General features: G+C 38.1%; 1 protein-coding gene across 4 annotated transcripts in view; it reads left to right on the forward strand.

The window, feature by feature from the left end:
* LOC306857173 (IQ motif and SEC7 domain-containing protein 1-like) overlaps positions 1 to 14,843 on the forward strand; it is a gene marked incomplete at its 5' end in the record, with an annotated part of 170,815 nt that overhangs the window by 23,632 nt on the left and 132,340 nt on the right. The gene's annotated exons all lie outside the window — the stretch shown is intronic.

Genomic DNA, 14,843 nt, shown 5'->3' on the forward strand with positions numbered 1-14,843 from the left:
TTCGTGGCTAAGATATGTGCATTTATACATACATATATATATATATATATATATATATATATATATATATATATATATATATATATATATATATATATATATATATATATTGTGGCGGGAGGAGCCAACGACAGACACAGTGGGCGTGGCGTCAAGCCTCGGAGAGGTTTTTATTAAACAATATATCAAAATAAAGTGTCCAAAGGGGGAAAAGTGTCCAAAATAAACGGGGATCTGGTGTCCTCGTCGTGCTGCGGGGCTGTGCAGGAAGGCAGTGTTCAGGAGGGAAGGGTCCAGGGAAGGGGCGGAGTCCGGTGGCCGCACGCGCTCCCCTCTCGGGACCGGGAGCGAGTGGCGGCGGCGTCTCTGGCGCGGCTTCGTCCATCTTCGGGATCCCGGCACTTCTGGGGGACTCGGCGGCTCGGCATCCTAGCCCGTCAGCCGCCTAACGGGTGCGGCAGTCCTCCTCGACGCTCCCTTCCTGGACCCACGAGGACACCAGCGTGCATGCACGGGAAGAGACCGGTCTCCCGAGGAGAGGCGCGTTCGGCATTTAACGGCGGCGGTGATGAGGCTCTATTCACGTCAGGTGCGCCTCATCACACGCCGCCAGCCCTGGCTGTTTCAGCGCCCCTCCTCTCTCACACACCCACTCCTGTCGGGAGCCTGGTGAAGGGCGGCGAATATGGGACGGGGTGGTGATGATGGACAGGGGGGAGGCAGCCGACTCGTCACAATATATATATATATATATATATATATATATATATATACATACATACATACATACATACATACATACATACATACATACATACATATACATTTAGTCATTTTGCAGACGCTTTTATCCAAAGCGACTTACAATTGGGGAATACAAAGTGATTCATCTTGAAGAGGCAATCAGACAGACGAAGTGCTCGTAACACCAAGTCTTAGGCATTGTTCAAATAAGTACAAGCTCACAAGGGAGGAGGAAATAAAATAAAGAGATAGTGGTTTTTTTGTTGTTGTTTTTTTTTTTAAGTTTAGGATGAAGTCAAGTAGTGTCAAAAGAGATGAGTTTTCAGTTGTTGCTTGAAGATTGACAGGGATCCCGCACTCCGGATAGGGGTGGGAAGATCATTCCACCAGCCAGGAATGGTGAACGAGAATGTTCTGGAGAGTGATGCTGAGCCTCTCTGTGATGGTACCACGAGGCGTCGCTCACTAGCGGATCTCAGACTTCTGGAGGGGATGTAGATTCATAATAGTGAGTAGAAGTAGGCGGGTGCTGTGCCTATGGTTGTTCTATATGCAAGCATCAGTGTCTTGAACTTGATGCAAGCTGCGACTGGTAGCCAGTGCAAGGAGATATAGAGAGGTGTAACATGGGCTCGTTGAAGACCAGTCGTGCTACTGCATTCTGAATCATTTGTAGAGGATTGATTGTGTTTGATGGAAGTCCAGCCATTGCATTAGTCCAAGAGCATTGCATTAGTCCAGCCTAGAAATGACAAGGGCCTGAACAAGAAGTTGTGCAGCATGCTGTGTCAGAAAGGGCCTGATCTTTCTGATGTTGTGTAGTGCAAACCTGCAAGATCGAGCAGTCTTTGCAGTGTGCTCTTTGAAGGTCAGCTGGTCATCAAAGATTACACTAAGATTTCTAACCGAAATTGATGAGGTAATTGTTGATGAACCTAACTGGATTGGGAAGACATGCTGTAGAGTTGGAGTGGCAGGGAAGGCAAGAAGCTCAGTCTTTGCCAGGTTGAGCTGTAGGTGATGATCTTTCATCCATGCTAAGATGTCCGCCAGGCAGCCTGAGATCCATGCAGCTACCGTTGGATCATCTGGTTGAAAAGAGAGATAGAGCTGTGCGTCATCAGCGTAGCAATGGTAGGAGAATCCATGTGCCTTTATGATGAGACCCAGTGATGTAGTGTATGTGGAGAAGAGGAGGGGTCCAAGAACCGATCCCTGAGGAACCCCAGTGACCAGTTGATGTGCTTTGGATACCTCCCCTCCCCAGGCCACCCTGAAAGACCTACCAGTGAGATAGGATTCAAACCAGCGAAGTGGAATCCCAGTGATGCCCAGTGATGAGAGTGTGGACAGGAGGATCTGATGATTGACTGTCAAAAGCGGCAGATAGATCCAGCAGAATGAGGACTGATGATTTCGAGTTGGCTTTTGCAATTCACAGGGCTTCAGTGACTGAGAGTAGCACAGTCTCAGTTGAATGGCCACTCCTGAAACCTGACTGTTTAGCATCCAGTTTGTTGTTCTGTGAAAGAAACAATAAGACCTGGTTGAAGACAACTCGTTCAAGTGTTTTCGCTATGAATGGAAGGAGAGAGACAGGTCTGTAGTTTTCTGTAAGAGAAGTGTTTTTAATGTAGGTTTTTTGAGCAGTGGGGTTACCCGAGCCTGCTTGAACACAGTAGGGAAAATGCCTGTGAGGAGGGATGTGTTGATGATGTGTGTGAGTGCTGGTAAGAGTGTGGGAGAGATTGCTTGGACATGTTGTAGGATGGCTGGATATAAGAGTTAATTTGCAAAAACCGATAACTCCATTTTTAACAATTCTCAGAAATCATGTTTTTCCAATTAATCTCAATCAAACTGCAGTTGGGTTAATTTGACTAGGTAAAAAAAAAAAAAAAAAAAAACAGCTTAACACAATAAAACACAATAAAAACATAACAATAAAAAACATGTTTTTTGAAAATGTAAAAAAAACAGTTACCTGTTCTTGCAAATAAACTCTTCATACACATATACAGTATATATATATATATATATATATATATATATATATATATATATATATATATATATATATATATATATATATATATATATATATATATATATATATATATTTATTAGGGGTGTAAGAAAATATCGATACACGTGAGTAACGCAATATTTTGTTTGGTGATACTGTATCGATTCTCCAAACCGTAATATCGATATTTAAAAAAAAAAAAAAATTCATGGCAGTTGTTTCGTTTTGAGTTCATATCCCGACCGCTAGTCTTCATCTCTGAACTTAAACAGTGACAGGAAATACTAGCATCGGGGCACTCCACTAATGTTAGTGTTAATATAGTTCGCTGTCAGTAATGGAGGATGATAGAATTGTTCCAGTTCTTGTTTCGGTGTACAAAGCTGAAGTGTGGCGCCATTTGGGCTTTTGTTGTAATGTCCGCCTCGGGACCGCGGCGCGAGCGCAACCTCGGTTCTGCCGCTTGCCACGTCCCATGTTGAAGAGCCTTTGCGCGGGGTGCGGCGGACGGTAGAGACTCCCAGCTTTCTCTCGTGTTAGGGCGTTTTGTGCAGTTGGGGCGGTGCTCGCGTCGCGGTCTCGGCGATTCCACGCGGAACATAAATACAAACTGAAAACTTGAATACTTTGTTAACACTTGAATATTTCCCCCTTTACTCGTACTGCACAAAAAGTGGTTCAATAATGTTGAATGTTATAGGGACTGATTATTGCAAATGCAGATCCCAGTGTGTTCTGCAGTGTGTTCTGGTTAAACAATTTTTATTTATTTATTTTTTGCTACGGTTTGCATATGGTGGTGTGTTCTTAATGACAGCTTTCCTAAAAAATATATATCCTATTCCTAAAATAAGAAATATCCCAGTATATCGCCTTGCTTACAGTATCACAATGTATCGCAATATATCGTATCGCAACCCCTGTATCGTGATACGTATCGTATCGCCAGATTCTTGCCAATACACAGCCCTAATAAATAAATATATATATAAATATAAATAAGTGCCTCCTACTATTTATGCTACAACTTTTAAAGAATAGTCAAGTGTATTGCATTCATTGTAGCATTCAGTAACCAAATACAGTAGTAAGCTTGTTTTTTTTCTCTCTTGACGTGCCAGAATGCCTCACCTGTTTTGAGGCCTACAGGAAGCAGCACAGGAACTGAGGTCGGGGCTGCTGGATGCCTTTGGGAAGTGTATAAATGACGGGAACAAAGACAAGCTAGAGATAAGGTGACAGGAAATGGCGGGATTTAAATGCGCACTGCACCCCCCATTGCTTTTTTCCCCTTCCCCCTGCCTCAGTTTTTTCTTTGCAGAGGGACAGCAGCATTAGGCCGACATGTGAAAAGTCTTCCCTAACAAAGGGATTTGACGAATAAATGCAATATTATGGTATTGATTCATCCGGGCTGGATGTAATCTCAAAGAACGCCGGAACAATGAGCTTAAATCGTGTGAGCATTAGCTGTTATGAAATTGCAAGCGAGCCAGTGCTGATCATGTTTTTCTCTCTGACTCCAAAAATGACTCCTGTGTTTGAATCATAAAAGCAAAATCCAGCAGCACAGAGAAGCATAAAATCTGCTAAGAGCCATGTATGATGACTGTTTTGTAATATTCTTTCATATTCTTTCTAATTTGCCTTATAAAATCCTTTTCAGCTCAGCGGTAGGCCAGCCTGGTTAAAAACACAGTGAGTAGTAGACAGTCTTCTAAGATTAAAGGAATATTTCACCCAAAAATGAAATTTCTGTCCTTATTTATTCACCCTCATGCCGTTCCAAACAAAAGGAGAATTTTGAAAGGGGCTTGAAGTGACATGAGGATGAGTAAATAACAGCATTTTCGTTTTTCGAAATTTTCAAAATCCACTTAGCCGTACATTGTTCATCTTTATGGCGCATTACTTTACTCATGTCGGGCTGTGATATCATTTGGAGCACAACAATATTTCCGCAAAAACAGCTGAAGCGGTATGTGGGCACTGCACAGTCGGATAGACGAGCCAGCAGTGGTCTTATCAGCCCGGCCACCCATCCTGTCCGGTGCTTTTGGGCTGTCATTGTTGTTTGGATACAAACTCATCTTCTGATATCACAGAGATATAGCAGAACATTTCCGCAGAGACGTACTGTGGGTCAGCACTTTATTTTTGTGCTGTAACTTTATAAATCTTAATGGGCTATGTGTTAAACCCACTAAGTGATGGAAATAACTGCCAAGTAAATCTCTCTGGCCTTCAAACAGCCGCATTTGAAGTCATAGACTGGAGCAGTAATGAGCGATGTGAACATGCAGAAGCTGTTTTTAGAGGCTAAAATCAGCACTGCTTCAAGGGATAGTTCACCACAAATGAAAATGGTCATCATTTGCACATCTTTATGCTATTTCTTTCAATACACAAAACACAAAAGAACATTTGACATGAGACATCACAAAGAAACAGGCATTGAGCATGAAATATAAAGTAAGTACATGATCTTCTAAGTTACTGATCTTTTTTGTTTCTTCAACTGTTCATCATGACTTCAGGAAACACCATATGTGTATCATAAAATTGGTCCATATATTTATTATTATTATTAAAATTTATTTGAAAAGGGACCATGTACAATTTTAACATAAATGTTTCCATTTCATGCATTGTACCGAATTTAGCCAATGGCTAGTTTTCAACCGTGGTCCCTTGGCAGGTAATCATAATCACAATTAAACATAAAAACAAAACAACAAAAACATACAGTAATACTTATACACAGCATATCAGAGCCACACCATAACAGTGTCAATGTTGAGTTGAGTTGATTTTAAATAAGATTTTAGTTTCAATTGAAAAATGTCAATAGATGTGCACATCCTTATGTCTTCTGGTAGAGTGTTCCAATGAGTAATAGCTTTCACTGAGAAAGACGATAATCCAAAAGCAGAGTGACGAAATGGAAACACAATCACTTGTGGATGATGATGATCTAGTAAATCTTACAGAGACTGTAGAACGAAAGTGCACAAAATCGCGAAGCATGGAAGGAGCCAAACCATTTAAAATTTAATAAACTATACATAAATTCGAGAAAAGTCTAAAGTTGTCTAAGCTCAGAAAATTGTATTTCTCCAAAACCCTACAATGGTGATATTGGTTAGACTTTTTGTCCAAAGTTTTTAGAGTCTGATTATAAAGAGATTTGAAAGGTTTAATAACAGTTTCTCCTGCTTGACCCCAACATGTCAGACAATATGACAGATGAGAAAAAATTGTAGCATGCATAAGAGTCTTAGCTACATCAGTAGGTAGACATTGTCTAATTTGTCTGAAGTTTATCAAACTATATTTTATAGTCCTCACCAATTTCTTTACATGTTTTTTAAAACTAAGGTTTGAATCCAGCATTAAACCTAGATAATTAAACTCAGTGACAATTTCTATCTTCTCACCATTTATAAAAATACCTGCATTGGAAGAACACGGCTTCATTTTAGAAAAAAACATCCCTTTTGTTTTACCAGTGTTAAAGGTAAGACACGATTGCTCTAACCACTGTGTAATCCTTTCCATAACAACATTTAGCTTTTCAACAGCTAACTGCAGTTCTCGCGTGTGTAAAAATAACAGTATCGTCAGCATACATTTGCACTTGTATCCCTTTGCACTGCTGTGGGAGATCATTGATGTATAAACTAAATAATAAAGGGCCTAGTATTGATCCTTGAGGTATGCCCATTGTAGAGTTTAAGGTATTAGAATGAACCCCTTTAATTTTTACACATTGCTGTCTGTTTGATAGATATGAGGAGATCCATGCTAAAGCCCCAGATGAAAGTTGAAACTTAGATAATTTAGAAGAACATTGTGATTGAACATTGATTGGCTTTACGCAAATCTAAAACTATAGCACCAACGGTTCTACCTTTGTCAAGCTTAGATTTAATTTGCTCTGTTAGGGATAAAGTAGCTGTTTCAGTAGAGTGATTTACCCTGAAATCAAATTGCATACAGTGTAAACCAGCCTTAGCTGTATTAAGATAAGATGTCAGTTGTTCAAGAACTACCTTCTCTGCAACCTTTGAGTCTACTGGCAATATACTGATAGGTCTATAATTACTAACCTCACAATAATCTCCAGATTTAAAAATAGGAGAAACAATGGCTTGCTTCCAAGCAGTAGGAAAAACACTGTGGACAAATGATAAATTAATTAAATGAGAAATAACAGGAGCTAAAGTATCTTTATGAGTTTTGAGAAACTTAGTGTCAAACTGATGAACATCCCTGCATTTAGTATTTCTAAGTGAACTGATAACTTTGTTAACCTGTGTTTCGTTAGTCATGTCTAGGTTAAAACCTTGGCTATCAACATCAGATGGTGGGATATTTATTTCCCTTTTTGACGCACATATATGCTTCCTATATGACACACGGTGTTCAATGTGTTCTTGACATTTGCCGTCATGAATGAATCGGTCTGCTGAAACATACCTTTCGAAGAATCGGCTGATCTATTTTGCTTTTTTGTGAGCAATGGAAGAAAAAAGAAAGTCCTGCTGGTCTGGAACAACATGAGGTTGAGTCAATAGTGAACTTGGATGATAAACGCCGACATCTGTAGTACCTACCCTGCCCTTCTCAACTTAATTCTTTCAAAGTGGTCCACTTGCAGTATGCTTGTTTCATGCAGGAAATGGTCCACTCTTGCAATGCTAGCTAACTGTATAGAGCCATTTTCAGCCTGATTGGCCTTTTGTATTAAGCAGGTCAAAATCTTATTGGAATTTTACATTAGGAAGACCTTGGAAAACGGATGCCATTTGGTCACCTGCCATATTTTTTCAGTTCCACATTGTAAGCTTTGGGGAGTTACTACTTAAAAATGTTAATTTAATAAATAGTAATTAAATTTAAATACATTTATGACAGTAATTCAGCTTGTTCAGTAACAAGCTGACAAGATGCAATGTAGCATGACAAAACCCTTCAACTGCATCCAAAGCTTTACAGCCAAACGAGCCGAAGCAATAATTTCATTCTGTCCTCTATGCACTGTATGGCCAAAAGTATGTGAACATCTTTAAAATAACAGGTTTTTCTATTCCAGTCAGTTCGGTGAGAATGAATAGATATTGTGGAAGAACTTGACTGGCCTGCACAAAGCCCAGACCTGAACATCACTGAACACCTTTGAAATGAGTTGGATCGCAGATGTCAAGCCAGACTCCGTCCCCCACCATCATTGCCTGACCTCACTGATGCTCTTCAGTCTGAATGAGAGTAAATCCCTGCTTCTATGTTCCAACATCTAGCTGAAGGCCTTCCCAGAAGAACTAAAGCTTTTATAGCAGCAAATGGGGGGATTAATGCTTTTTTTTTTGCCATGGTTTTGAAATTAAATGTTCAAAGACACAAGAGTGTCAGTGCGGTCAGGCACTGATGTTTGGTGTTGGAATCTGCCTTTCTGTTCCAGTTTATCCCAAAAGTATTCAATAGAGATTCAGGTCTGGGCTTTGTATTTTTTGTGCTTTTTGTCTTGGCTTGCTGGATTTTTTAATATTTTTAAGAGAGTAGCTTGACTGTAGTTGACAGTCCCCTAGTTGACAGTAGTAGTTTAAATTATGAGTATCTTAGAAAGCTATTGTTTCAAAGTGGCTTCCACAACAGTGCACAATATTAAAAGTTTTGCTTTAAAGTGACTTTGTACAATTGCCTTGTACAATTTTTTAGAGCTGTCTTTCTTCAGTTTTTCATTTTAAATAGAGCATTGCATAGTCCCCACCATTTTTCTTTCATGTGTACAAAGCTGACGAGAAAACGGTGATGAATAATTTTCATATCTATTATAAACAGAAAACCCGAAAGGCCCTGGAGCATGACTTCATTCACCTGGGAAAAAGACCAAGGCAGCACTCTTATGCAGAGCTACTGTTTTACAAAATCCCATTTCTTGCTGTATTAGTCAGTTCTTTTCTGTAAATTTATAGGCTTAAAGAAAATGGCCTTAATATTCCCATTTTCACGATGATGGAGTGATTAGTCCTCCCGAGAAAAAGGGGGCATTTCAAGACTAATTCCTCCTATTTGGGCCTGATTAAATTAACTATTTGCACTGAAGGTTCTAACTAGCTGCCATCGGGCTGATCGTGCTGTACAATACGAACGATTCGATGCATGACTCTGATTTGTTAATGTATGTAGTGCATTACTCATCTTCTCATTGATATAATGTACTAATGCAGTAAAATGTGGTCTTTAGCCTAAGCATGTTGAGGACCCCAATCATCACTCCTAGAAAGTGAAGCCTTTTAAATGAAGTGCAGACTCAGCGAGCGTGACTAAATGCCTTTAAAAAGATTACAGTACAGTCAGTGGATGAGAATGAATCAGTGTAAGATGCCAGGGCCAGGTCGTGTTGGAAATCAGGATGCACAACAGCTTGGGCCTTTCTTTTTTTAGATTATGTCTTGCATATGCATTTAACTTTTTTGCTTCTTAATGGTCAGTGAAATTTCTGTATGAGTACAGAAAATTACTAATATTGGCCATATTTTAGCTTCTAATCTGATCTACAGTCACAGATCACGGATATTAAAGAGATCACCCAAAAAATAAAAATTGTCATTTACCCTCATTTCCTTTCAAACCTGTCTAAATGTACACTTAAAGAATAAATACTGATGAATGTTAAAAGTTTTTTTCTCCATTGTATAGATGAATAAGCTGAAAATTCTGTTTTCAAATGTTCATTTTAATAAAATAAGGGTGAGTAAACGATGGTAGAATTTCTGTTTTTGGGTGAACTCTTGCTTTCAAACAAAGCCATTGAAACCAGTATAAATCATTCACATTTTACATACTAAATGTAATCTGTTTTGAAGTACAAATGACATCAGGGAAAAGAAATGATAATCCACAGCTAAGCTTTCTGGAATTCATTATCTTAATGCAGTCTGATATTTACCACTGTTCAGCAAATGACATCCGGAAATAACTCTACAAAGCAAAGAAATAAAGTTGCCTTCAAGGAGAAAATATGCTACAAGTGATATGCAGCCATGTAAAACTGCTGAACACTTGGTAAAATGCATTCTTATATAGACCAAGACTATACGTAATTTAGTTAACAGAGCAGAATGCATGTTATAAGGCCCGAGACTGAAGTTCTGAGCCCATTTTATTGGACATAGTTCTCATTAGAGCAGCTCTTTAAACGGCAATTTACATGTGACCCAAATTGCTGGCAGTGCTGTACCAAAATTGGCCCATTTGGATAGAAATGAATGAGAAGAGAAATGCAATAGCCGTAGATTATCTGTCAGACTCTGGTTGCCAGCCAATCCATCATAATTTTACATGAAATTTTAGTGCAGTGTTGAAATTTGAAGGTTAGCTTTAGGGGAAAAAATATCATATTCCTGGTCACTTTATTAATGCAGTTGGAGCATGTGGTGCACATGAATTGGGTGAGCTTTAGCCCCTGCCAGGCTTGACTGCTCACATTGCAACATGTTTCATTAGAGCTGACGTTTACGCCAAATGGATGTACCCTGAACTTTCAGAGTCCAGTGCCAAGATAAATTGCTACCATTTTCTTTGGTAGGTGAAGGAAGGACCATCTGATATGGACTAACTCGGTTCCTTCAAACATGAATAACCTCACCGGCTACATATCCGCCTGGCTAAGTGTCATTTCAGCTGGAATTGAACATGGTGGTAAAACGGGTATTTCTGTTCAATCGACTGCACTCTGCCAGGGCGTTTTGCTACATACTGAGCACACAAGAATCAATAGAAATTCAATTGGCATTAGATAGAGGCTTGGGGCTGTGTATCTCCCATTTAAAACTGCAAAGTCCTATATTTGCTGCATGGGCGGGCATTAACCCCTGTCGTTGAATAAAAGAGAGCACTGCTGAGGAGAAAAGACAACTTGGATTATCACCAGAGAGTAAATCTGAAGAAAGTTTCTGAATTCTTGTGGATAAAGAAACATTGATCTCTTATTGATTCTTTAGTTTAGTCCAGCACTTTGTCCTTTGCCAGTGTTTTGTATTTTTCTCCTCCATCCACTTATTGTAGTCATGAAAGAAGATTGATGTTCAACGATGTCTGTAATGTGTTCCAGTGGGACACTGGGTAATGTAAAGGTGCGGTCACATTTACCAATTTTGAGCATTTTTTTTTTTTTAAACAAATTGAATAATTTCATTACAAGCATTACAAGTATTTATGATACGGATCTGGTTTGAACCTATTTATATTCTCAAACAACATAGTGGCAAGAAGTTCAGTTTGTAATAATTCATAACTGTGCTTGTGTCTGCTCTCCCAGTTGGGTTCTGTCTTGGGCAGGGAAGTTCTGCAGTGTGAGTAATTTTCTTTTGTCCTGAAGGGCCAAACAGAAGTCAACACAATATCCCACTGCGGCCATCAGCTTGAAAATTTAAAACGTTAGAATTATTTATGCCGGCACAAACACTGACGGTTCTGAACATCCTCTTAATGAGGGGCAGTTAGAAGTTCAAAGCATTAGAACCCAAGGATAAACATTTCATGAATCAACAGGCAATCAGAAACGAATGAAGATATTAAACGCACAATCCCAGAGTGTCAGTGCGCAACACAGATAAGAACGCAAAATGTTTTTTTTGTAACTCAAAGCTCAGTTGGTCGAGGATGAATTACTGTGGCTGATCTGATTTTCCCAAAGTATCTGAATCCGACTTGTGAATTGTGCTAATGTGCTGCGCGATTAAGGAATTGCCCAGTTTCCATTGTTGCCTATTAATAGAAGTAAGAGTGAAAATCTTCTTGTCTTTAGTGTAGGACATTATTTCGCAGAGATATGTCTGTTTTAATATGTTAGCAAGGAAAAAAACAATGCTGCATGCAAATGAGAGGAGAGTATGGTTCCGTAAGAGTGGGTTTATTTCATTTTAAATATTTAATATAAAATTAATTGATTGATTTATTTAAAAAAAATACACTGTTCACATTTAGTTTTTCATGTGTACATTTTAACATGTACATTCATTTGTATCATTTAAAACAATTAATTGTAGTTTATTTTTAATTAGAGAAAATATAAAGTAATTGTATATCTTTATGTAGTGTAATATGTATGCATGTATGTATATATATATATATATATATTTGTTTATTTGTTTATTTGTTTATTTGTTTATTTGTTTATTTATTTATTTTATTTTATTTATTTTTTTATTTTTTTATTTTTTTTATAATAATCTGGGCTATTTATTGACTATAACATAAAAATAATTACTTGCTAATTTATTGGTTATTGTTATTTATATACTATTACAGTATAATATCTTGAATCAGTTTATAATTTATATCTTTATTTTAGTTTTAGTAATTTTGTTATGTGCTGAATATTTTTATTTAGCTTAAATTTTTTAAAGCTTTAGTACTTTAGTAGAAATTTTCCCTGGGCGCCGCAGCATACATGGCTGCCCACTGCTCCGGGTGTGTGTTCACGGTGTGTGTGTTCACTGCTGTGTGTGTGCACTTTGGATGGGATAAATGCAGAGCACAAATTTCGAGTATGGGTCACCATACTTGGCCACTTGTCACGTCACTTTCACTTTCATGTTCACTTTCACTTAGTATTTCAGTCAGTTATTTTACGTTTTCCATCCAAAATGTAAAATAATTTTTTTATTCCACCTTTATTTCAGTTAACAAAAACAGTTTTTAATAGTTTTATTTAACAATAACAACACCACTATGGACATTTTTGTTTACTTTTGTGCAATCTGAAATTGATGTTATATAAAATCTGGTTCCTGAAGTAAAACCACTTGAGAACGACTGGTGTAAGTACTGCCACACTTATATCTTGTGGTGCTGAGATGTGCCCATGATGATAGTCATAGCAGTCATTCAGTGTAATCATTTGTGTAATGGGGCTTTGCTATCAATGTATATCAGTGTCTGAAGCTGGGAGGTCTTGCATTAGCCCAGAGCAGACAGCTGTAGTATTGATGGTTCTGTGTAGCTGCTATACTCTCATTTTTTCATCATCGTCTTTGCCTGAAGAGTTGTCCAACCCTTATATTTTATCCACACATGCAGCTGTATAACACAATGAATATCAATAAGCTATCTGAGCATAACCTGTTCGTGTATATGGGTAGATATGATTTGTTATTCAGATTAAATGCTTTGATTTAATTGTGTTCATAAGCATGCCATGAAAACAAGCTTAGAAATTATGATTGATTTTGATAGGACCTCATTAGAGCGATAATGATTAGGGTTATTATAACCTTGTGTTGTGGTGATTGAGCACGAGCAGCAGTGTTATGTTTCATTGTACTGGCATCGCTCTCCGATACCATGATACATGAGGTCCAGCAATTTCATTAGGCCAGAAAAGATGGATGGGATGGATGGTTGAAATATTGTAGTATTTAAAATAATTTTGTCAGTTTCTCAGGATCCATCTACAACCCGAATTCCGGAAATTTTTGGATGTTTTTTTTTTATTATTTGAATAAAATGAAAACTAAAAGAACTAAACTAAACTATTTTGAGACCTGCAGCAGGCATCAAATTTGAAATGAGCTCATTTAGTGGATAAAAGTGTAAAATTTCTCAGTTTAAAAGTTTATGTTCTCTATGTTCTATTGTGAATAAAATATTGGCTCATGTGATTTGAAAGTCTTTTAGTTTTCATTTCATTCAAATTTAAAAAATGTCCCAACATTTCCGGAATTCGGGTTGTCAAAAAAATTATTTGAAATATTTAAGTCTTATAATTCTTTTTTTTTTTTTGCTTTTTAATTCTTTTCAGCCTTGTGGACAGCGCAACGACATACTATAGCGCCGTTGCGTTATGGGCATCCCAAATTCGAATCCCGACTCAAGGATCTTTTCCGATCCCACCCTCTATCTCCCTCCCACTTCGTTTGCTGTTCGTTCTGTCAGTACTCACCCCAAACATTTTAATGGCACTATTTTAGAGTGGCCTTTTATTATGGCCAGCCTAAGGCACACCTGTGCAATAATCATGCTGTCTAATCAGCATCTTGATATGCCACACCTGTGAGGAGGATGGATTATCTCGGCAAAGGAGAAGTGCTCACTAACACAGATTTAGACAGATTTGTGAACAATATTTGAGAGAAATAGGCCTTCTGTGTACATGGAAAAAGTCTTAGATCTTTGAGTTCATCTCATGAAAAATGGGGGCAAAAACAGTGTTGCGTTTATAATTACATTTCAGTGTATGTACACTGTGTATGTGTGTATTTGACAGCATTGTTGAAATTTGGCTGTAAAGTAGGAAAGAAATTTTTTTATGTAGATATTTATATGTCTTTAGCAACTCGTTACTGTCTATAGCCTCTCTAAGATTATAATTATAGATATAAATAAGGGATCATTTAGATTTTTTAAAGAAAGTTGATATTTTAGAGCCCTGTAGAATTTCCTTCTAATACGGGTTAGGCTTGGTTTCAATTTCAGTGTTGTAAACTGAGGATTTTGTCACTACTGACTGACACACAAGACCTTCAGACTGTGCTATCTTTGTGTCCTTCGTCGTGTTGTCTGTTACTCTGGAGTTTTTTTTTAAACACAAGTCACTGGAGGCCACAAAACGATTGCTGTGCAGCATTTTTCTCAGACATCTGTTCAACGGCCACTCCTGTGGGGAGGGACTGCCACGGCTTTGAAGTGTTGGAGCTGTGATGTTAAATTTGTGCTTGTCTCACACTTTGTGGAGGGAGTGAAAACTCTGCTCACTTTAAAAAGCCCTAGTATGCTGAACTTTTTTCTCTTCATTTTTTTTGAAATGCTGTCTTGAGAACTGATCTGACTTTCCTGACTTTCTTTTGATGATCTGGAGTATTCTGGTTTATCATAGTGTAAGACCTGTTCCCTGGCTTTTAATATTAAGATGGCTTTTCATTTTCATTGAAGATGTTACTTATTAATTTTGCTTTGAACATTTGGAGCTTTAAAGTTCAGAACTCTTCAAAACAGTGGGTGCATTAGGTGTAACGTGAAAGCAAACGTCAGGCCAGGTCCAAAATTAACATTCACCAAGCACCAAATT

The sequence above is a fragment of the Barbus barbus genome (genome assembly GCF_936440315.1).
Source record: "Barbus barbus genome assembly, chromosome: 37".
In the NCBI taxonomy this organism is placed as follows: domain Eukaryota; kingdom Metazoa; phylum Chordata; class Actinopteri; order Cypriniformes; family Cyprinidae; genus Barbus; species Barbus barbus.